Here is an 18821-nt window from a genome sequence, read left to right as displayed (position 1 = left end):
GTTACAACCTAATGTAGATTCTAACACGATTCGTTTGCAACGCGTGTTTTGATTGGTTGCGGACGGACTTCTAATCTGCGATAGAACCATGGCATATCGTGTTAAGCCACGCCCCGTTTCTAATCAAAACAATATGGCGTCAAGTTCGACTCGTAGCGAAATTCAACACTCTGCACCATTTATGATTGATGACCAGTGATATTGGAATCGAAAGTGAAGAAATCGAATAGAATGAATTAACTTAATAAATTTAACAAAAATCGTTAACTTCATTCTTACCGTCATTTATCGATTGAAACGTTCATTTCGTCCGTGTGTGAGCTTAAGCATCTAAGGTCAAGTAAAATCCGAAATGAAATGGAACAAGTGCACATAACTTTCACATAACGATTGAGCCTATATAAACACATCAACTCTGACTTTTTCAAAACGCCCATGTCGTTAGGCATACTGCATAAATCCAAATATGTCGTTAAATCTTCGGTAACAGGACTTTCACAACAATCCAAATACACCGCTTCGTCAACATACAGATCGAACTCTCGCCAGTATGGGCGTGGCCAATTGACCGACTTTGAAAGCTTCTCTCTGATTGGTCAATCCGCCACAGTATGACACGTAACTAGCGGAGGTCACAGAGTACTTAACAGCGTACTTGTAGCGATGTAAAACAATGTATCTAAATATATGCGATAGTAAACGTGTTAGAATGGGGATAGTACGTTGTTTTTCGTGGCTATACTGGCGATTAGAACATGAAATTTGGTTTAAACTCTCGACCTATCGGTCTCGAGTTCAAACCAAATTTCATGTTCTAATCGCCAGTATAGCCACTCAAAACAACATACTATCCCCTAATTTCCTCGCGAATGTTTGGCGATATACTGAACAGAAAAAGTGAAAAGTCGCAAAATAAGGTTAATCCGAAACTTAAAGAGGCATTCCTTCGTTTGAATAAAGTTTAGATCTTTACATGAATACGGCAGTTTTACTCTCAAGATAAACCAAAATTCTTCGAGTAGTAAGTCCTGAAAATTCTCAATTCGACCCGAAATATCACTAATTACCCAAAAGGCATATGGTATTTGTATACGATACGGTTTTTCTTATACATTTCGGCGTCACTTCCATGTACATGTAGGCACAGACACTCATATAACCATCGTCCGGACATAGATTTTATCAATATAAATAGTGCATGTTTCTGATGTCCGACCGAGAGAATGTCCCTTTAAGACATACATGGTCACTCATCATCTAGATAATACTACTAACAACACATCTTTTGTCATCCCTCTGTACATATATGGATTAATTGCATGATTTCGTGCCCAATACACCATCAAATCGGCGACCATTAAGCGAGGCCAAACGGCCTTTCACCAACTATTTGCCTTCCATTGGTAGTACGATACCATCAATACTGCCTGTTTATTGCATGTGACTTCGGACTTTTATGTACGCACAATTAACCAAGGCATACATCACATTTAATCTGAAATATTCCATTTGATCTGTTACACAAATATACAAAGTTATTGTTTTTTGCACGGTTCGTTCAATTGGCACATTTTATGTTATAATATGCCTTATGATTGGAATTCATCCCTTTGGGTTAATGCAGCCAAACACTTACACTCGGGTTGAGATATCCCTGTCAACGGAATAGATCCATGCTAGATATTTTCTCACATAATCATCAATAAACAAAATTCCAGTCGTATACATGTATATTTGTAATTCATCCACTAAAAAGCAAAACAAAAACCAGGTTGAGATAGGGATTCCTAAACAATTACATGACGTCACGTCAACTATTCATGACGTAAAGCGCGTATCAGCTGTGTTTACATACCCAACTAAAGACAGATTTGTCTCCCGTTTTAATTGTTCAAGATTTCTCTGTCACCCCCTTGGGCTTGATATTTTTTCAGCCCCTGGGATATGACAGATCGCACGTTCTTTGAACAATAGAATGACGTCATGGCAACAACTAAAATCACATCACGTCGAAATTGTGTTTCATTGCAATATTGTTTTCAATATTGAATCAGCTGGACTCTGCTTAATTGAAAAAGTCTGATGGGAGAAAAATACTCAACCCCTTTACCTTGAGGACGTGACAAAGAAATATCGAATGTCGGAATGGTATGTTTGATTGTCTAACCATCGACACAGTCTCGGGTTAGACAACCAAAAATATCACCCCTCGGGTTGAAGATTTCTCTGTCACACCTTCAAGGTAGAGAAATATTCTATTACTCTTTACCTAGGAACCAATGGATCACCCTTGGTTGTATGTGAAAAACACAAGTCAATAACAGGTATGAACCGAACAATGAGAATAATCATACACTACACAGCTGCTCAGTGGGAGTCAAAAATTTGGAAATTCAAATGGAAGTCAGAAACGGACCTATGTAAATGTGAAAATATATAAATAAAGGGAGAAGTCACACGCTCGAAATCACTCATAGGTACGTTTTTGTATATTTTCTACAAGAACCTAAAATACGTGTTTATTTCGGGCTTGGTCCACTCTCCATAAAACATTTACACATGGCATTAGGCTAACAACAATCCTCGGGGTGTAGAAGTCCACCAGCAGGGTTCGTTCCCATAATTCTACTCTGGGGTTATAAAAAGCCAATCAACAATAGCTTTGGGTACTTATTACAGAGCCAACTGTACAAAATATCAGTACAACTTGATGGCACCTCTGTAACGCGGATACTGGTTAGTGTCCATTCGATGTACGGGACCAGTGTGAGAACACGATCGGTAGTAAAGGTTACTTGGTCATTCACATCAATTAGGGACAAATCTATATGCCATTAGTCAAACTGTCATACGGAAGTCTCATCTACAAAGTTCTGTTGTGCGTTTTGTAAAACCTATTCATATCCGCATGCCATTTATTTCCACACTGTCCACTATAGCATGAAAGGGACTTATTTCTTAATTCTTATTTGTGTAGTGTAGGTATTCTATACACGTCCAGTCACATTTTTATGTTCAGTTCATTTTGACCACATGATTTAGTCGGGAAACCTCTCTCAAATATAGCGCTCATAATACCACATTGCTGGTTTGAAAACGAGGCGGTCATTTTGTAAAAATCGACATGTTATTTGATATCCAAACGTCAGTTCAGAATTATGAAAAGGTGACAATTATTCCCATTATTGTACCAAATTATACGTGTAAACATCAGGCAGGGCTAACCATACGTTCACGTTAACTCATCTGTCAATACACACTTACCGGCAACGCCGCATGTGCATCGTCCAGATAACCGCTACTTACATAAACAGGTCCCATCTGCTATACATGCATGGTGTTTCCAAAGCGAAACTCTAGGAAACTCTATTACCCATTTGGTCATGTTTTGTTTTCTAACTGACACTTTTACCCTTTTCAATCGTAGATGATTCAATTACAAAATGTTGGTCATTTTGTTAACATGTATGTGTTGTGCGCATGCGTTATGTGACGTAAATAAAAAAAAAACATCCAGACTGCGAGAGATTTTCTGTCCTAATTGATTCACACCGTAATGTTTATATTTCTGCGAAATCCAATCGTCATTTTTTATAAGGAGATACGCTAGATATACATATGGAATAATACATTGAATGCAGTACGAAAAAAATTGTTCCATGATGTCGCTTTATGAATGGAAGACACTGGTTGTCATCGTAACATCAGTACGATTAGTTTTGTTTGACGATATGTAAAAAGACATGCTTTATTATACCAGTAATGCATTTGTACTCAAGTTCATGCTTCCGACTTTTAAAAAAGTGGGCTTAAATAAATATTAATTATTCACAGTTTCTCGGAAAACACATTCATCGTAACTGATGATATTGACGTGTACACGCTTTATTGTTTGTTCCGACTAATCCCCATCAAACTTAAATTGGTGTATAGCAGCGTGTATTTTCTAACACTTAAGAAAATCAAGTATAATGTTTGTCAGGCAAAATTCAACGCCAAAATAACTTATATCTGGCAGTGATTCACACGGGGAATCTCATATATATTCGCAACAAATTAATTAAGTTGTAAATACCTTATAGCCATTATAATTATAGCTTTAACAAAATGCGACGAACAAATATACAATCTATGACGTCATATATACCGTAATTGAGCACATTCAGATTACTTTACAGGGTTGATTAATTAAAAGATAGCATTTGGCCGCAAGAAAAGTAATTTATTTAAAGTAAAGTGATTATATAGCTCCATTTAAATGTATGTAAACATATCTATCTCTAACCACTTCTGACGTAAGCCATAAGGAAGAGTATATATGTATATTGTTAGGATATACAATCAATTGCAAAGAAATGAAATTCGAGTCTTGTCTGAATTGGGCGAGTTGTCAATGTTACTGTTGATAGTATGCCTTATGAGCACATCACAAAGATCTGTTAATCACGCGTTTGAATTATATATTTATATTCCAAATTTGCATAGTTGCACATAAGATATGAATGCAAGACAAAATGTAAGGGGTTACCGCGCTTTTTCAACGGCAAAGCCATGTTGCTGTCCCCATAGACACCCGTCATCATAATTTTGACCCTGGCTGCTGGTGTCCCAAGACACTCGTCACCGGTTGTCTGGTCAAGTTCTTCGTTGCTCAAATGCACAAAGGGCATTAAATCTGTCAATTATTATAAGACTTCGCTATGTTATTATACGCTAGCTAAAGTGTATGAAGTTTCTGAGAAATTCTAATGAAAATGACGGTCAAATTCACAGGTGCTGTTTATATTTTTTCCACAATATGACTCTTTAAACATAACACAGAATGACAGTTTGAGTCAAACGTTCAGATGACTATGTTTTAGAGTAACTCTCCGTGCAAGATAGCATTGATTTTAATCATAATTAAAGTTAGGGGAACCAAGCTATCTTTTACATGGACGACTGATCAAAGTAAAACTTTAATAAGTAGTTATCTATATTGAATTAATAGCATTGTATACGCATGAAGTTGACCAGTCGGAAAAGAAAATATGTTATGTTGCCAACAGTTGCTCTTAATTATATGTCTGAACTGATGAAAATATATTTAACATTCTCTGAAAATGTATTTATCAATTTGGAGCTTCTAGCGAGCAATAAAGTTCCCAGGAAAGCGATACAGAAATCGAAATTACCTGCATCGTATTCAGTCTTATATAAAAATGGAACTGATGGCAATAAATAATCATCGACCTCTAACGAGTGGCATGATAAAGCCCGTTTCAATTTTAAGACAGGAAATTGTTTTCCGTGCAGATTGCATAGAACACATTTAAGATAAATTAAGAACTGTAGTTAATGTGTATTGACGATCATAACAAATGCGAGCGCCAAGACGGTTTCGAATTCTTTTGCGATTAAACACTTTGTTGGAAGGTAATTAATCAATTACGACATTGACACTGTGCCAGTGATAAAATTAACTGTCGTTAAATTAGAATCTTAATTGAATTCTGGGATAGATTAATAAGGAAGTAGGGTAATATCGATTTGGATTTTTTATAGATATCGTTCATTAGTTAAAGTCTTACAGAACAAATATTGTAACCAGTCGTGGAACTAAAGACATGAACAATTTTACGGAGACAAAGGAAACAGAGCCTGACATTTTCAAATAAAACGTATTTCGATGGTATTTGGATTAAGCAAATAATGATTTTGTTTCTTTTTGTAAAACGTCCTATTAACAGCCAGGGACATTTAAGGACGTGTCAGGTTTTGGAGGTGAAGGAAAGCTGGAGTACCTGGAGAAAAACCACCGGTCTACGGTCAGTACCTGGCAACTGCCCCACGTAGGTTTCGAACTCGCAACCCAGAGGTGGAGTGCTAGTGATAAATTGTCGGAACACCTTAACCACTCGGCCACCGCGGCAAAAAATGAATAATGATGAACCCGAATAAAGTTTGAAAAAAGAAACAAAACAGGAAACAAAACAAAAAAAACAAAACAAAACCAAAAACGAAACAAAAACAATAACAGCAAACCACACTGCCTCCTGTAAAAACAGGGACTTTCTTAACTCCCAGGGGTTTATGTCAAGGCGCCGCTGACAGAACAATGACATTTTCTCAAATGGTTGGAAAGTTACATTTTGCGAATTCTAAATGTTTATTTCAATTCTAAGTCTTTTAATGGCATTTTCCCGTAGGGAGTATGATAATGACGATTTATCATCATCACGCTGCTATAAAGACTTCAAACGAATCTGTCTGACTTTTGTTTTGGCGTATAGTGAGTTCCCTCGCGCACATTAGTATCTGGAAGGATATATTTCTAAATAGTTCACAGCTAGAAAGCACAACAACATGAATGATGAAGATGGATTCTATGAGTCTATTGTTTGTTTCAAATGTGCATTGTTTGAAAAGGAGTGGCTGTGTATAACAAGAGGCCCATGGGCCTTAACGGTCATCTGATTTTTGTTATATTTTAGCATATTTGGCCCCTGTGATCTTGAATGAAGGCCAAGGTCATCCATTTGAACAAACTTGGTAGCCCTTCATCCCAGCATGCTACAGACCCAATATCAGGTCTCTGGGCCTGTTGGTATTTGGGAAGAAGTTGAAAATGTAAATTGTTTAGGATGGACGACGCATGACGAACGACGGACGACGGACGACGCCTGACAAAAGGCGATCGCAATAGGTCAACTGACACTTCGTCAAAAATGTAAGGTGTGTCAAAAAGAATGCGTTTGTCAAAGACGGCGGTTTTGACATATTTTAAATAAATTTTGATGTGCACCTCCTATTTACCGAAAAGGATTTTAACTTTTAGAGCACTGTTGAATTGGAACTTGATATAAAAAATATTAACTAAAAGTGAAATGTAAGATTTAGGAATTACGCAAAGAACAAAGACACCATAGGGAAAAACAAGCAATTGCGAGACCAACGACATCGCATACGAAAACAATTGTCTTGGACGACATTAACAGCTAGTCATACGAGTTCTTGTGTCTAAAACGACCCAAACAACTATAGTCATACGAAGACGGGTGTATAGAGTGACACCAACAGCCAGAAACATATGGGGACTAGTGTTTAGAGAGACACCAAAAGCAAGAATCATATTGGGACGATTGTTTAGAGGGACCCCAACAGCCAGAATCATATGGGGACTAGTGTTTAGAGAGACACCAAAAGCAAGAATCATATTGGGACGATTGTTTAGAGGGACCCCAACAGCCAGAATCATATGGGGACTAGTGTTTAGAGAGACACCCAAAAGCAAGAATCATATTGGGACGATTGTTTAGAGGGACCCCAACAGCCAGAATCATATGGGGACTAGTGTTTAGAGAGACACCAAAAGCAAGAATCATATTGGGACGATTGTTTAGAGGGACCCCAACAGCCAGAATCATATGGGGACTAGTGTTTAGAGAGACACCAAAAGCAAGAATCATATCGGGACGAGTGTTTAGAGGGACCCCAACAGCCAGAATCATATGGGGACGAGTGTTTAGTGAGACACCAACAGCAAGGGTCATATGGGGACGGGTGTCTAGAGAGACACCAACTGCAAGGGTCATATGGGGACGGGTGTCTAGAGACACCAACAGCAAGGGTCATATGGGGACGGGTGTCTAGAGAGACACCAACTGCAAGGGTCATATGGGGACGGGTGTCTAGAGACACCAACTGCAAGGGTCATATGGGGACGGGTGTCTAGAGAGACACCAACAGCAAGGTCATATGGGGACGGGTGTCTAGAGAGACACCAACTGCAAGGGTCATATGAAAACGGGTGTACAGAGGGATTCAGCAGGCCTTAAAATAAAAACCATTCGCGAAAAAAACTTATATCCGTCAACTGGGGCACCACTATTAGTCGTCAATTAAAACATATTCATGTATATTTTTTTAGGGCTAGGGACAGATCCTTGACTTTTCTTATTGTTCCCAACACTGGAATGTGATTTTATCTCTATGTTCAGGGATTACAGAAAGGATTTTGTGTGATCTCTCTTTTTTCTAGTATTGACTACGGCTAGGCAGAGACCATTGCCTTAATATTTCACCCCCTTATAAATACTCTGAAATGATCATCGTTTTATTCTTCTGTTTATTAAAAAAGACTCGGCATAGATCTTTGCCTATTTCCTCTACTTCTGAATAATTCAATAAGTAAGGATAGATTATTTTGTTCTCGTAGTCGTGTTTGATTAGCAAAATTCAACATGGAAGTACAATCACTAGATTATATAGTCTGTTTTCTAATTCCAAGATACCAATAATGTCACATTCAGTTTTACGACATAAGAAATAAAACAAAAATTAAAAGATACTACGACATTTTGATTTATTGTTTGTTTTATACTATAGTTTACAAAGATGCATCACCATAACAAATGTGAAGTACGTTTTCTGTCCAACTGAGTTATGTCATAAAAATCAAAACAAAAAGACAGCATGAATAATTGATATACCACGGGACTGCAAACCAAATCGGCGACGAATAAGTAATTAGTGGACAATTCATATGATTTTTGAATATCTTTGAAAATTATAATATTACATTTTTCGCAAAATGTTAACAAAATGAAGATGGTAAAAATAGAAATAGGCAATTGTGCTCGATATGAACACGTAACAGGTGGACTTGAAGCTACGAGGGATGATTGATATGTTGCGAGCCTCGTATTGAAGGAGGTTCTCAAATGTGTTCTTTATAAGTCCTATACTATTCTCTGACTACATGGGGCCGTGTACCCAAGGACTGGTCTCATTTGGTTAGTTTATATCGACGAGGTAGCACTCTAAAGTAAACAAGACAAGCGGCTTTTGCAATATGGACAAAATTGGTGACGGTTATGGTTATGGTGAAAGAGTCTGTCGTTGCCATGGCTGCCATTCACGAGGCTTCAAATTGATTGCGATCCGCCTTATTCACCTGATATCGCTCCATCAGACATTCATCTATTTCCAAAACTGAAAACAGCTATTTCATGCACCCTTAACCTAACACTAACCCTAACCCTAACATGCAATGGATGACTTTCTGAACAGCCAAGAAAAGGAGTTCTATAAAAGTTGCTTTGAGGCCCTTAAATACTACTGGCAAAAGATATATAGATATTGAAGAGGATTATGTTGAAAAATAATACAATATGTATACGGCAAAATAAAATCCTTCAATATGAGGTTCACAACTTATCAATCAGCGCTCGAATATCGAAACAACGAGAAAAGCAAACACACTACATGTAGTACATTTTATACAACGTAAACCGCAACACAGAAGAAAGCGTGACATAATCCGGAAAACGAGGGTAAATCAAGAACTCTATGTGGTGTAATTTATGTTGTTTTAATATATCATTAAGTATGTAGGTTAGAAATCAGGGGCACGAGGACTCAATCGATAGATCTTAGGACTTACAATGTCAGGCGAATATCCTAAATGTGCAGTTCGAAACCTTCGGGGGCTATGTTTCTCATGAAGATGTGATTACGGACTGTTGTGTGTTATCGTACCGTGGTTGTGTTGTTGGGTTGTACACTTTGCTCCAATTGCTCTGCGAGAGCGGGAGGGGGGGGGGGGGGGGGTCTATTATGTTTGTCAGTGAGGTAGCCACCTGCTACTTCAATGAGACACCGCATCAAAACTACTGGCTTTTGATAAGGCGACGACTGACCAAGTTAAGAGGAAAATAACCAAACATGTATACGTTTACATGCACATCAGGAAATTAAAGAATTGTTCATGGTATCTGGGCCATGTCAAATAAATTAACGATTTGAAAAATCGTAACCATGAGTGAGAGGTTCTACTTGCTAAATTTACTTTCCTACATGCAATTTGGACAGCGCCACTTCACGACTAAGAAACTATCGCGACGTCATTCATATTGACGTCACATACGTATCTTTACACTTGCGTATATGGAATAAGGTGCTCAGTGTTTTTACATCCTATTAACACGTAATTTAAGGACTGTTTTCCACGAATACGATCGATATGGCCGTTTTTACATTACGGGCTAGTTATGTAATACACTGAAATTCGTCTTTTGGATATACGTGTAATGCCCGGATGTCAACCTTAGAATCTTACGTATCTGCCTTTTTTTAATCTATAATGGATATCCACGGTCAAGATTTAAGTAAATGAAAGGAAGCGAAGATATGCTATATCAGCCGTTCAGAGCGTCCATCGTGAGATTAAAGAGAATTCGGTATAGGTATACCCAGTAAATTAATCATCTAGACAAGTGAAATTAACACACATCAGCGTACTACAATGAAACCAATCAACCAATCATAGCCATCGCTCATTAACGCGGTCTTTTGGGACTAACAAGACGGCGGAGGATCTCACACTTGTCGGTGAAGTAGCGAGAGATACAGAAGATAGATTATCGATCGGTCGATCAGAGAGAGAGAGAGAGAGAGAGAGAGAGAGAGAGAGAGAGAGAGAGAGAGAGAGAGAGAGAGAGAGAGAGAGAGAGAGAGAGAGAGAGAGAGAGAGAGAGAGAGAGAGAGAGAGAGAGAGAGAGAGAGAGACAGAGAGAGAGAGAGAGAGACAGAGAGAGAGAGAGAGAGAGAGAGAGAGAGAGACAGAGAGAGAGAGAGAGAGAGAGAGAGAGAGAGAGAGACAGAGAGAGAGAGAGACAGACAGACAGACAGACAGACAGACAGGGGGACAGATAGACAGACAGACAGACAGACAGGGGACAGACAGACAGACAGACAGACAGACAGACAGACAGACAGACAGACAGACGGGGGACAGACAGTGGGACAGACAGACAGACAGACAGGGGGACAGACAGACAGACAGACAGACAGACAGGGGGACAGACAGACAGACAGGGGGAGGAAGGTATACTATTTAGTTCGTCATAATCGGTCAGTTATCCAATGAATTATCCAATGTATCATATTTCCCTATGTCACCAATATAGTATATCCAAGAGCATTTTTCAAACAGGCCAAGACAGTCAGAAATTAATCATGACGTCATTAATTGAAAATGTCACAACAAAATGGCTCCCCCCGTTTGACTTCCCCTACAAAAAAAGGTATATGAAATATTTGTTTTTATTATCGTATAATTTTATTAAATTCGTCCAGGATTTTATTGTTTCCTCGCCAACACTTGATGTATATCGATTTGATCTTTAGCATATATAATTTGCGTTTCTTTTGAAGTGCAAATCATCATTCCACAAACAAACATCTCTCGCCGAGTAAGCATTTCTCCATACCCTCAAATCATGACCACATATCACGATTACTCATTTGCTGTTGGAGCAATTTAATTAAAACAAACTCAGATGCACCCGTGAGTTTTAATGTACGGCTGTAGACTTGTTCCCACGTACAAATCATCGTTGTCCCTAAGCGAATGCCATTATTGAATGTCGTATCCCCAACAGCTGGCAAGCAGCTGCACACTGCAACCCTAACATGCCAAAGGGCTCCGTTTACTCCTTAACGCGGACTAACGGGTCTGGCGATATCATCGTGTCATTCGTATATAACAGGGGTAAATTTATATACATCTGAGGTATGTTTGATGTTGATTCTGAAGGCAGGTCGCATATATAATGAAAACAATATGGAAGTATCTGATTGATATAAACAACCCAATGGTAACCACAATCACTTGGCTGTTAGGTATCTCTACACTGCTCATAATTATCTACATGTAGCAAGTTTACTAAATATTTTAAGTTTCATTTTTTTTTTTTAATTTCAATATTGCCACAAAAACAACGTAACCGAGACGATAGAATGTTCATGGTTTTCAAGATTACTTACTTTTATAAATAGTTGAGTATGACATATAACCAGATAAATAAAGGTATTGTGGCACGACGGTGCGACATGCTTTCAAACGGCAAGATGGCAAAGTGAAATATTGTTCCTGTCATACATGTATTATCCAATGCACAGCATAGCAGTTATTTCTTTCTACCCCACGGCCGATGCCCGATGTGACAGGAAAGATTTTTGTATTTTACATTGCCTGTATTATAGAGAAAAAAATCTCGCATTATAGGAAACTGAAGCAAAATTTCTAATGGGTCATTTCAGCTGGTGATTTTCTTAAAACCAAAGGAAATCCGTATTTGTGTTAATTAGGGGTCCGAAATTATTGTTTGGTCTACGACTGTGATTGGGGAGAATAGAGACAAATGCATGTCATACCGACGCTTGTATGCTTTACTAGCATAAGGTGTTACCGATGTAAACATTTTGATGACTTGTATAAACTAACGAAAGTGTACTTCTAAATACCGTGCACTACATTACGAGGGCAACAATGGCTGAGTTGACAAGAATTATAACACAACATGCGCAACACAAAGAACATCAAAGGGGAAGATTCTAAAGACGATCAAAGAATGATGTTGACGCAGTTTGAATCTATAAATAATCATACGATACGATAGCCATTTGTTTTCCCTAGAATACCATTATGTCGATAATGCTAATCAGCACAAGCATCACGCGCGTCCATATTGACGAGATATATAAACGTACACACCTGTATCTACTCGTCACAACACTTCTCACCTGTTCAGATGATAAGTATTTGATATAGGTAACATATATGAGAGAGTTATCAACAGCATCATACGCAATTACGGTGGCCCGGGAGAACATAGATCAAACCCAATCGTCAACTCTCGGCGGATTCCGTACCAGTGCATCAAACCGGAACCAGCCGAAGTAAGCCGAATGATACATGTATATATATATCAAACATTTGCAAACAATTCCGAGTTATCTCCCTTAGCACAGTAAAATATATTACATGGAATACATTGGCAGAGGAATAAACAAGAAAAAAAACAGACACTCGCACATATACACAAACAAATGAATAAATCAAAATCGCAAAGCCAAAACCCAAATAGAGCAATTATTGAAAAAAATATATATATTTATATCTGATTTTGTTTTCTTACCATATTTGCCTAATGTACTTCTTTTTCTCTCCTTATAAGAGTCTGACAAATACTAAAATGGCAACAGAAAGATGTGCTCTGTTTACGCTATAATACAGTGCAACCTAATCTTCAATAATTACAGGCATTTAATTGAATGTGTCTTCGGTGTTATGATGTAAGGAGATGGATAGTGTGAGTAGTAAAATAATACAGGGGAAATTGTTTGTGTACACACTGTATACACAACAGGCATCAGCATTCGAGGGGGTAATAGGCCCTGGCACCCCATGTATCATCATCCATCGTATTTAATCAATTTACTCGACACGCATCTTAAACGGAAGCTTGGCGCAGCTGTGTTTGTGTAGCGCTGTCAGTGAAAAGCTTTGAAAATAAATGTATCAATATTCATAAATCATCTTAACATACCATACAGACTACAGTGACGGCAGGCAATAGGAAGTCAACAGGGAACCATTTATCAGAGACCGTGCACTTAAAGTTAACACCAGTATGTAAAATTAATAGCATGTGCACTGTCTATAATTAGTGGTGTGACACCTTAGAACAATATTTTCGCGTGTTGGATGATCGCGAACTTACGGTGACTTGATATGTGTCAATTTGCAATTTGCGCGTTCATGGTTTTGCTACAAGGTTGAAGATACTGTTTAGCAACGCGAGAAGCTGATAATTAGCTGCCAATTACTGACAAAAAACGTTATGACACTTATCAATTGGCATAGAACTAAAACAAAAGTATTATTCTGGAAAATGATGAATTAGACACGAAAGCCACAAGTTATCGTGAACGCGTTATGGAAACAGATCGGGGGAGCAAGAAAACAGATAAAATGACAAAGAAATTACATTGCGTTTTCAAAACCCATAGGTTCCAATTCAAAGCCGGCTAACTTTCAAAATACGCTGGTATTAAATGAGAACAGATGTTGTTCATGGCCATGAAAATACAATGTACATTTAATCAAGAAACGAGCTCGGCTCACCTCGAAGATGGCACGTACATACTTCAAATTTTAATGCTGAATGCATGTCAATACAAGAGAGCAAGGAGAACAGAGACATGCAAAATCTGAAGAAACAGCCACAGAGAAATGTAAAAACTACAGAGTATAATAAAATTAACAGCGGTATCAAAAGTCATACAAGTGAGAAGACTCTAGAGCTATGAAATCAGTATACAGTAAATGTAAATTAGATAATACCAAGTTTATCCTAACAGAAGTTTAACTTTACTCGTCGAAATCAATCGGTTTCAAACAAAACCAATTCAAGAGCCAATGCTATTTTCAAAGAAAAGAAAAAAACATATTAAGATAATTTTCACCGAATTTTTCTCCTAAATGGCGTACCTAGTTTTATGGAAAACACATTTGTATTCCTCCGGATATGGGACATTAGTCCGACCAACAAGTTGTTCTTTGTGACACGCACAACAGCATGGATACTTGTAAGGATACTTCTTAAAGACGACTGTCTGAGAGATTATCGCTTTTGTTTTCAATTATCAAATCGTCAGTATTCCAGAAGTCTGGCCGACGCTAAGAGAACGTGTAATCGATTTCATTCGTCCGACTTTCATTTGAAATATATTCGTAGAAATACAATTTCATTTCAATAAGAGAGTCATTTCACACACATACACGGCGGTTTGACAGCATATTGTCTCTAGGGGCGTTTGATAAGTTTTTTCTGACTCGGACACCTTATGCTGTAGGTCAAAATGGCATTTTAACCCTATTTTATTTGTTTTATTGCTTTTGTTTTAGATATGAGAAGTGTCAACAGATTAGCGTGTCTTGAGGTCCAGAGACATGTCGTCAAACTTATAGAAATCTCTAACATGAGTCAGACCGGTAAGTACTTCGGAAAAAAAATACGATAGGAAAAGGAGGACGCGTGCAGGAGGAGTAGAAGGGCGAGGGTGGAGGATGATAAGGAGGACGAACAGAGGATGAACGGAAGGAGGAAGGGGAGAATGGGGGAGGGTGAAGGGGTTGGGTGATAAGGAGGACGAATAGAGAACGAACGGAAGGACAACAAAAGGGAGAGGATACAGGAGGTGAACAGTAGGACGAACATTAGACCGAGCGGAAGGACGTACATGGGGAGAGGATATCAAAGGATAATCAATAGGACGAACAGTAGAACGAACTGAAGGACGAACAGGAGGACGAGCGGAAGGACGATGAGGGGGACAGGATATAGGAGGATAATCAGTAGTAGCGGAAGGACGAGCGGAAGGACGAACAGGAAGAGAGAGGAACACGAGGAGGGACAGGAGGACGAGCGGAAGGACGAACAGGAAGGGAGAGGAACCGGAGGACGAGCGGAACGACGAGTGGAACGACGATCAGGAAGGGGAGGGAACAAGAGGACGAACATGAGGACGATCGGGAGGATAAATGGGAGAAGGACGAGCCTCAAAAACAGTTATTCTAACTACTTATGAAGTGCTTCATATATTTATCTTTTCATTCGAACACATGTTGCATATAGTATAAACAAGGAGAAAATGGTGCTCTTCAAAAAAGAAAACCCATTATAATGAATGCTTGTCTTGGCTTATTGCGAACAGCAGAAGCTGAAAGTAAACCAATCCCAAGAGGCACACGTATGACGATGTGTTCCTTAAGTAGACACGTTATCAATCAAAAGTCTGAAGCTTTGAGTGATTGGTGATTTCAGGACCTGAACAACAATACGGGACTTCAACAAAAAAGCAAAAACCGATGATAATCTATGACGAGATAATTCAGAATCCTAATTTGTTCTGTCTCGATATCGAATAAATATCCATGGCGTGTCGTAGTCGCTATGATTTAAGTTCGCTACCGTCTGTGATGAATGGCATAATCGGAAGATAGGTCTTTCTGGGGAAACGTGTTATCTTTTTCTTTTTTGACAGAATTGAAGGATTTATTTAATGCGTACAAGTATATTTATTTGAAGTTATTTTTTATTTCAAAAAGCCACATTTACTGATATTCTGGTCAAAATAAATATATTGAGTATCTATATACCGACAAACGGACAAGACAAAATCAAACTTTCCGATCAAAATACGCTGTACTGTGTTCGATATTATTAGAATATTCCGACAAATTTCCTGATGTGACGGAATATTTCGACAAGTTCCCTGTTGTCGATGACGTACGTAACGTTACGAGAAATTCAGGAATATGCTGTCATGTTACCCAATATTAAGGGATATCCTAACAATAACGGAATGTTCCGACACGTTCCGAGATATAACGGAATATTCCGACACGAGTTACTAATATTACGGAAAGGTTGAAAACCCGATGATATCACAGAACATGTACAAATGCAGTAGGCGCCGTGACAAACTAATTACAACTGCAAAGTCATGACTATTTAACGACCTGTATTATTTTATCATTAAGTTGGTTTGATAGGTAGGATCTTATGGCGTTCCATTGGGGCCAAATTTCCAATATCGCTCTTTCGCTCCTTCGACATAAACGTGAAGGAGCGTAAACACGATGACGAAGAAGCGAAGGAGCAAAAACACGATGAGGAAGGAGCAAAGATCGTATTTCGCTCTTTCTCTAATGCCATTGGATACATGAATATACATGTAATGTAAATACCTATTGGATACATGAATATACATGTAATGTAAATACCTATTGGATACATGAGTACACGTGTACATGTAAATACCTATTGGATACATGAGTATACATGTACATGTAAATACCTATTGGATACATGAATATACATGTACATGTAAATGCCTACTGGATACATGAGTACACGTGTACATGTAAATACCTATTGGATACATGAATATACATGTAATGTAAATACCTACTGGATACATGAGTACACGTGTACATGTAAATACCTATTGGATACATGAATATACATGTAATGTAAATACCTTTTGGATACATGAGCATACATGTAATGTAAATACCTTTTGGATACATGAGCATACACGTAATGTAAATACCTATTGGATACATGAATATACATGTAATGTAAATACCTACTGGATACATGAGTACACGTGTACATGTAAATACATATTGGATACATGAGTACACGTGTACATGTAAATACCTATTGGATACATGAATATACATGTAATGTAAATACCTACTGGATACATGAATATACATGTAATGTAAACTATTGGATACATGAATATACATGTAATGTAAATACCTTTTGGATACATGAGCATACACGTAATGTAAATACCTATTGGATACATGAATATACATGTAATGTAAATACCTACTGGATACATGAGTACACGTGTACATGTAAATACATATTGGATACATGAGTACACGTGTACATGTAAATACCTATTGGATACATGAATATACATGTACATGTAAATACCTATTGGATACATGAATATACATGTAATGTAAACTATTGGATACATGAATATACATGTAATGTAAATACCTATTGGATACATGAATATACATGTAATGTAAATACCTACTGGATACATGAGTACACGTGTACATGTAAATACATATTGGATACATGAATATACATGTAATGTAAACTATTGGATACATGAATATACATGTACATGTAATACCTATTTGATACATGAGTACACGTGTACATGTAAATACATATTGGATACATGAGTATACATGTACATGTAAATACCTATTGGATACATGAATATACATGTAATGTAAACTATTGGATACATGAATATACATGTACATGTAATACCTATTTGATACATGAGTACACGTGTACATGTAAATACCTATTGGATACATGAATATACATGTAATGTAAATACCTACTGGATACATGAATATACATGTACATGTAAATACCTACTGGATACATGAATATACATGTAATGTAAATACCTACTGGATACATGAATACACGTGTACATGTAAATACCTATTGGATACATGAATATACATGTAATGTAAATACCTACTGGATACATGAGTACACGTGTACATGTAAATACCTATTGGATACATGAGTACACGTGTACATGTAAATACCTATTGGATACATGAATATACATGTAATGTAAACTATTGGATACATGAGTACACGTGTACATGTAAATACCTACTGGATACATGAATATACATGTAATGTAAATACCTATTGGATACATGAATATACATGTAATGTAAATACCTACTGGATACATGAGTACACGTGTACATGTAAATACATATTGGATACATGAATATACATGTAATGTAAATACCTACTGGATACATGAATATACATGTAATGTAAATACCTATTGGATACATGAATATACATGTAATGTAAATACCTACTGGATACATGAATATACATGTACATGTAAATACCTATTGATACATGAGTATACATGTACATGTAAATACCTATTGGATACATGAGCATACATGTAATGTAAATACCTATTGGATACATGAATATACATGTAATGTAAATACCTACTGGATACATGAATATACATGTAATGTAAATACCTACTGGATACATGAATATACATGTAATGTAAATACCTACTGGATACATGAGTACACGTGTACATGTAAATACCTATTGGATACATGAATATACATGTAATGTAAATACCTACTGGATACATGAATATACATGTAATGTAAATACCTACTGGATACATGAATATACATGTAATGTAAATACCTACTGGATACATGAGTATACATGTACATGTAAATACCTATTGGATACATGAGTACACGTGTACATGTAAATACCTATTGGATACATGAATATACATGTAATGTAAATACCTATTGGATACATGAATATACATGTAATGTAAATACCTACTGGATACATGAATATACATGTACATGTAAATAC

The sequence above is a fragment of the Pecten maximus genome, chromosome 19, assembly GCF_902652985.1.
Source record: "Pecten maximus chromosome 19, xPecMax1.1, whole genome shotgun sequence".
In the NCBI taxonomy this organism is placed as follows: domain Eukaryota; kingdom Metazoa; phylum Mollusca; class Bivalvia; order Pectinida; family Pectinidae; genus Pecten; species Pecten maximus.
This window is presented reverse-complemented; position numbering follows the sequence as displayed.